The sequence below is a fragment of the Molossus molossus genome, unplaced genomic scaffold (assembly GCF_014108415.1).
Source record: "Molossus molossus isolate mMolMol1 unplaced genomic scaffold, mMolMol1.p scaffold_m16_p_4, whole genome shotgun sequence".
Classification (NCBI taxonomy): domain Eukaryota; kingdom Metazoa; phylum Chordata; class Mammalia; order Chiroptera; family Molossidae; genus Molossus; species Molossus molossus.
The window spans coordinates 16,907,116-16,914,239 of record NW_023425377.1 but is presented as its reverse complement, the minus strand read 5'-3'; positions in this window follow the sequence as shown (position 1 = coordinate 16,914,239).

Sequence of the window (7,124 nt, the reverse complement as noted above, 5' to 3'; positions counted from 1 at the left end):
GTCCAGTTCTTTTTCTGTTGTCCTGACAGTATAGCAGGTAGTAAGTGATGTCTTGAAAAGTGATTTACTTATTTCATATTGGCATCTAAAGACATTACCCTTTTGGGCTACCCTGAGGATATCCCTCTGCACTGTGACTTATTAATTTTTTTTTTTAGACAAGGCTAACCCTGGATGACTCTGAATATATAGTTCTTCTATTCATATATTAGCTGCTAAAAGAAAAAACATGACTTGTAATCTTGTCTTGAAATTACTCCTAATTGTTAAGTTCACTTAACTCCTTCCTGTTTAGGGAGGATTGCTGCTAGTAACATCAGTTTGCAATGTTCTTTAGATATGTGTCATATGGGAGTCTGGAAACTATAATAAATATGATTGTATTAATGTACTGGCTGCTTTGTCTCTGCTGATTTTGGGGGAGGGGAGAGGAGGCAGGGAAATCTATTATCAAATGAAGATACAGACCTAGAAAGTTAAAACATTTCTAGCAATGTTGTTGTAGCCTTGCACCTTTTTTTTTTCACCAAAAGCACATACATCTACATTTCTATCCTTGAGGTAGCTTTATTCTTCCAAGTTTATTTGACGTTCATGCTTAGAAAAGAAACTTGGCCCACACTGTGAATTACCTCTAAACCCCAAGCAATGGTAATTGCCCTGTGATTTCATTCCACCTAACAAGCTCACTGGCATTAATCCATTGTCTTCATGATCTGTTGAGGTCACCATTGACTGCTCCCCTCTGACTGCTTTACCACATCTGACTAATCGATCCTCACTGATTCCAGAAATGTCTGAATTTGCCACCAGCTTTTCTCTGTGCATATATAGAAAGTTGAACTGCGCAAAGATTTGCTACATTGATTACTTGATCTCCTCGGTGTGCTTCCAGAACTGAGTCACCTTGGGAAGATAGACAAACAAAAATCATTGATTCTTAGAGAAGGAAACCTCAAGTTAACTGTCAAGGCCCAGTTCCCCACTTTCAAAGCATGTCATTAAGTTGGGCTCAGCTGACATATGGGACGTTTCTAACCACCGAAGAAGTGCAAGAAAGGGAGGCAAGATCCAAATGTTCCAGTTCTGGCCTTTGCTTATTTGTTTTGTGTCTCAAAGATTTCTGATTAAATGGGAAATGTCCTCATTTAATCAAAATAAAGGCAGAAGAATCAGCTAGCTTGACATCTAAAATATACAGTGACAGTTAAATATTGGCAGGAGAATGGAGTCCAGTGGAATGTAATATATTCATCACTCCCTGTGCTTTCTGGATAGGAGTGTCAAGGAAAGAAAAAGTTTCTTGCTTGACTGTATTCTCTCCTTGGATAAAAGTGAACCTTTTTTCAGTCCGCTACGTTACCACTAGGTGGCAGTGGGTTAAAGAGAATGGCTTAAATAGAGGTCCCAGAAGGACCTGTCTCCATATCTCCAGTCACTGCTACAATTAATTGTTAAATGCTCACAAATCTGGACTGAGATAATCAAGGAGAACCAAGCTATAATCAATTCAAGTAACAACATAGACGTTTCTTACCAATATTGAATTTACTGAATTTGAAGCTTAGGAAGCCTGACTGATGGCAATCAGTCCATGAATGTGCTCGGGGAACAGTGTTTAAGAGAGAGATTGCCCTGTGTCCACTGTTTTAGGGAGTCTGTCGCTATTCTCACATCATGGGGTTCCTCATTTCATCTTGGAATACTGTCAACACCAGACCCAGCTCTTCTTGCTGGCCAATGATCACCCCGGAAAACTGTCTTGATGTCCCTATTTCTCAGTGGCTGTTTCCGTTTTGGAAACAATTCAGTTCCACCCCAAGTTGATGCCTGAGAGCCCATTTGTGAGCAAGGTGGCAGCTCTTGGGATTTCAATCACAGATATGCTCCCGAGTCAGAGGAAAATCTATAGCAGACACAGAAAAGTCTATAGTTTTAAGCTGGGCACCAGGGCAGAAGGAGTGGGCGGACGGTGCTGGGAAGTCTCAGTACTTCATGTCCAGGCCTTCAAAAGGCCTTCCCCTCTCTACCTCAAGAAATATTTTCCCAGCAGCAGCCTTTGGTGAAGAGGAATTCAATATGTGAAATAATAAATAGATACTGTCTTCAAATGAATAACTAAAAATAAGATTACAATAAAGAGCTTTGTCTCGTGCATTTTTTGGACCTTGGTACTTTTACTACACTTCACTCAATCACACTGTATGACCGAGAAGAAGACAGAACGTGTAATGAGAAATACTATCATTTTTGCCCTGGCAGGTTTGGCTCTGCGGTTAGAGCATTGGCCCAGGGACCAAAGAGTCGTGGGTTCGATTCCAGTAAAGGGCATGTACCTTGATTACGATTCAATCCCCGGCCCGGGTTGGGGTTGTGTGGGAGGCGACCAGTCAATGTGTCTCTCTCACATAGATGTTTCTCTCTCCCTCTCTTCTTCCCTTTCACTCTATCTGAAAATCAATGGGAAAATATCCTCGGATAAGGATTAAAAAAAAAAAAGGATGGAGTGACTCGTGGTCTTTCCCAGCTCTTCAGTATGCATTTAGACAGTCTGCCATCCCTTTCTTTCACTATTCTCCAGCACTTGGGAAGAATGCTTTCTCTCAGTCTTGACTGCACATTTATCTCATTTAAAAATCTCTTCTCAAGGCTAAATTATAGATATGATAAAGCTACAGAAAAATAAGGAACCCCAGAGTCTTTCTCCTGAAACTTAAAAGGGGGCACAAGCAGGAAGGTTTGGCAAGTTGTCTGTCCATCTTGTAAAATTTTCCATCCCCTTGATGTGTTAATTTCTAGAATATGGCAATCCTGGGGAGAGCAGCCCACTATCCTAGACTCTTTCACTAGTTATTTCAGAGTCTCAGTTTCTGGATCTCTAAAAATGGGATAATAACACTTGCCTCATGGGGTTGGTGATAGGTTGTGTTTTGTCCAGAGAGCAAAGACTTAATGTCATTCCTGCCTTGATGAGCTTGCTGTGTGATGCTTGGCATCTCTCTTCACTTCTCTGTGCTTGCATTTCATGTCCTGAGACCAGGCCAGGCAAACAAATGGACACAGCAGCATGTTGTCATCCTTTAGTCTTGCACACAGGTATGTGAAAAATTGTTTCCAGCCTGCCTGAGTTCTCCCCACTTCCTCAGTTTGCTCTCCCTGGGTTCAAACTTCAGATTATCATCAACTTCCCCACTGCTGGGAGAGCTGTGTGCTCCCCCAGGAATGACATTAGGCTTCACGGGACATTCATTAGTTGAGGTTAGGAAAGGACCATAGGGCACTAGAATGGTAATTTCCTACATGGGACCCCAGTGACCCAGAGCGAGCTAGCTCAGCTGGTCTGAGCATGTGGCTAATGAGGGAAGGGTCATTGTTTCACTCCGGTGTGGGCCAATTAGTGTCACATGGAAAAGCATGCTCCTGGGGCCTCGGATAGCAGCCTTACATGTGTGTGGCACCGCACACCAGGATGGCTCACTGTAGCCATCATCACTATGGGAAACCCAACCCAAAGCCTACATTTTCTTTCTTATTATTACATAGCCTGTTATTTCCATAACCTGGGTCATTTTGGGAGCACCTTTATGATTTTTGCCTTATCCTAAGTAGACCACTGCATTTTTATTTATTTCGTGTTTTTCTATAAATCGACTCACATTTTAGCTTATACTTAAAAGTGATGGTGCATCACTACCATCAATGGAAAATCGGGAAGTTTACCCTAAATTTAAAGTACACATTAAAATATAGACAACTATTGAAATTAAAATGTTTATCTTCATATCTGCAGACACCTCCTGAGCCACAAGTGATCAGTGTATTGTGTGTTGATAAATGTTGCAGGTATATAAGCTGTGTGTGTTCTGCAATAAAATGATCACATCAGCAAGAACAATATTATAAAGCAATTGCTTTAGAGGGAAGAGTTGGGATCAGTGACTGGGGAGTTTCACACTTGAAGCGATGAAATTATTCCTGCAGGAGTTTTAACACAGGCATCTTCCTAATAGCCATAAATATGTAGCTGTAAAACCTAAACTCTGAGCAAATCTAGGGATTAATTTACATCTAGCTTTAAGTCAAAAGTTGTGGCTTTCGTTCCCACTCTTCGCTGTTATTATCATTAATACTGTGCTTCTTACACATCCTTATTATCACCCATTTGTGATAAACAAAGCACAACCATGCAAAGCGGACGTGTTATCTCCACAGCATCCTCATTCCCCTCCAGTTATAAGCCAGTTTATGCTACTCTCCCAGGTTGGCTAGTTCCTTATGGAAATCAAGTTATAACCAATGGTGGTGTTAGTAATAAAAATGTATTCCCTAATTAATTGAGCATGTTACATCCAGTCCAGTTATGAAAATGTGCACTGGAGGACAAATACACATAAAAAAGGAGAAACACGCCCTGGCCGGTTTGGCTCAGTGGTTGGAGCGTCGGCCTGTGGTACAGAGAGGCCCGGGATCGGTTCCCGCTCAGGGCACGTACCTCGGTTGCAGTTTGTCCCCGGCCCTGGTTGGTCGTGCGGGTGGCAGCCACTCGATGTGTCCCTTCACATTGATGTTTCTCTCTCTCTCTCTTCCTCTCTCTCCCTCCCGCTCTATCTGAACAAAAAAATGGAAAAATGTCCTCGGGTGAGGATAAAAAAAAAAAGGAGAAACACACACACACACACACCTCTTCAGGGTGGAGAGAGAGCTCAACTACTTCCATTTTTGAGGTTCCTAATACATTAAAAAATGACAGAATGTCAAAGAAGTGAATATTTTACAAATTCAGGTTGAATGATGGACAGCTTTCAATCCTCTATGTACCTATGAGTGGGTGTTTAGCCTCATTTGGAGGTCGATGTGAGGTCTTTGTGAATGTGAGGTCCAAAGGATCCTCCCTCCCTGCCCCCAGGTCAGGAGATGAGCCCCACCAGAAGCATTTAGAGATCTGGGTTCTAATATACCATAGAGCAGAGCATGACATTTTAGCAATGTGGAAACAAAGTCATCTGGACTGTAGAAGTGTGAGAAGGTGATGAGTTTTCACTTTTCTTTTTGTGTTCCCCTTACCTTGTGGATTCTTGCTTCAGTCACCTGTTATTTCAGTGCTGCTTGGGTTATCCCACGTTTATGGCTTTCTCATCATCCTTAGAAAGTCATTAATTGGTAGCAAGAGGGCCAGACCATTTTATAAGTGCCAAAAGACTTGCTTAGACCAGAAAATCAAAATATTAAGAGGCAGAAGTGCAATTATAGCTTTCTTCCATTGCACGTGGACCCGATGAGTACTTTAACCACAGAAACTACTTTGAGTGACTTCTCTCCCTCCCTCTCTCTCTCTCTCTCTCTCTCTCTCTCTCACACACACACACACACTTACACGCATACACACACATACACCCACACACGGTAAAGAGCAGGGAAAGGATTTCATGTTGTTAACATCTACATTTTTTTCATTGTACAATACTTGCTGGAACAGTAAGATTGTGTAATTGGGGACTGTGGTGTACGTATTTATATAAAATAGTATAAAGATCATATTTACTTAAGAATGATCTATTAGGATTCTGCTCCTATGGCCTTGTTGTGAGACTGATGCATACTTGTGATCGTTGCCCCTGAGGGCAGAAAGTGATTAGTTCATTTGGCATTCTGTGTGAGGAATCTGAGGCTTGCATTAGGGCCTCTTCCCTACCCTTGCCAACTCCAGTTATGCCTCAGCAAGGCCTCTCACCCCCTCCTCCCCTGTCCCCAGACTTCATCTGAGCACATCTGTTGCTCCACGAAAAGTATTTTGGCAAAAGCTGCCTTACTCTATGCTGGGAGTCATCTCTCCTGATGCTCAGAACTGTGTTTACTTTGTGTGTATGTGTGTGTGTGTGTAGTGAGAGAGAGAGACACATTTACCTACCTTTATATTTTAATATATGTCATTTTAATAGAGAGGTCAATGTTATGACATCAAACCAAGAATGATATAGAGATTTCAATTCCAAAATGGTTGGGAAAAACTGGTTTGAACCCTCATGTACCAGAGAAAGAGCCCAGGATTCTGAATGTTTCCTTCCTACTCTGCCTCTCATGTCAGTCCTCCCCAGATACAACCCTCAATGATCATACCTTAAATCTAGGCTCTCTTGTACTGAGTGGGTATTCAAAAGTTAATACTGGCTCTTCATTTTGAAAGCTATTACTGGTGACCTACTAGACTTACCTTCAGTCACAGAAGTCTTACTAGAATGTAACATACCTGGGAACTCATCCTGCACAGGACTTCCAAATGGCAAGCCATGGCATCTTGAATTATATAACTGATGCCTCAGTTCTTGGGGTAACTGGAACTGGGCCAGCCACCTCTAACCACAAGTATCAGTGGCTTCTTCAGGGTCCTCAGGGGTGGCTGAATGGAACAAGTTAGGAAGGTGTGGCCCATGGTCATGCGAATATCAAACCTGACAAGCCTGATGACATCCCAGCTGTTTGCTCCAAGTTGAAGAGCTGAATACAGTGGCTAAGTAGTTGCTTCACATCTCAGAGCCAGTGGTAACATATGCCTGGGCCCGTCATGGGCAAGGGCACAGGGTAGCTACCAAAGGTGTTCGTGTTCCAGGTGCCCCAGATGTCAGGTACCACCTACATAATTTGTGGGGCCCAGTGAAAAATGAAAATGCAGGGTCACTTGTTCTAAAATCATTTCAAGATGACAGCAAAGCATTAAGCCAGGCATAGGTCCTTCTAAGCATCCATGAAGCCAGCCCTGCAAGAAACAGCACCAGGCCAAAGTGGAGTCGGTCAGAAGGTCAACAGGGGCAGGGAGAGGGGCAGGGGACTTCTTGGCAGGCACAGCGCCAAGTCTGTCTTCACAGCATATGGGATTCTTCCTTCTGTTTGTGACTGACATGCCCTTTCAGTGGTGTCCAAGCTGGCTCTGCTTAGCAGGTGCTCTAACTATTCATGAGTGGTCTACGGATTAAAGCATTACCTTTACTTTCCAAAGAGAAAGTTTCCAAAGATTTGTGGGGGTTTTTTGTTTTTGTTTTTTCCTTTATTGATTTTAGAGAGAGAGGAAGTGAGAGGGAGAGATGGAAACATCAATGAGAGAGAACATCGATTGGTCCCCTCCTGCA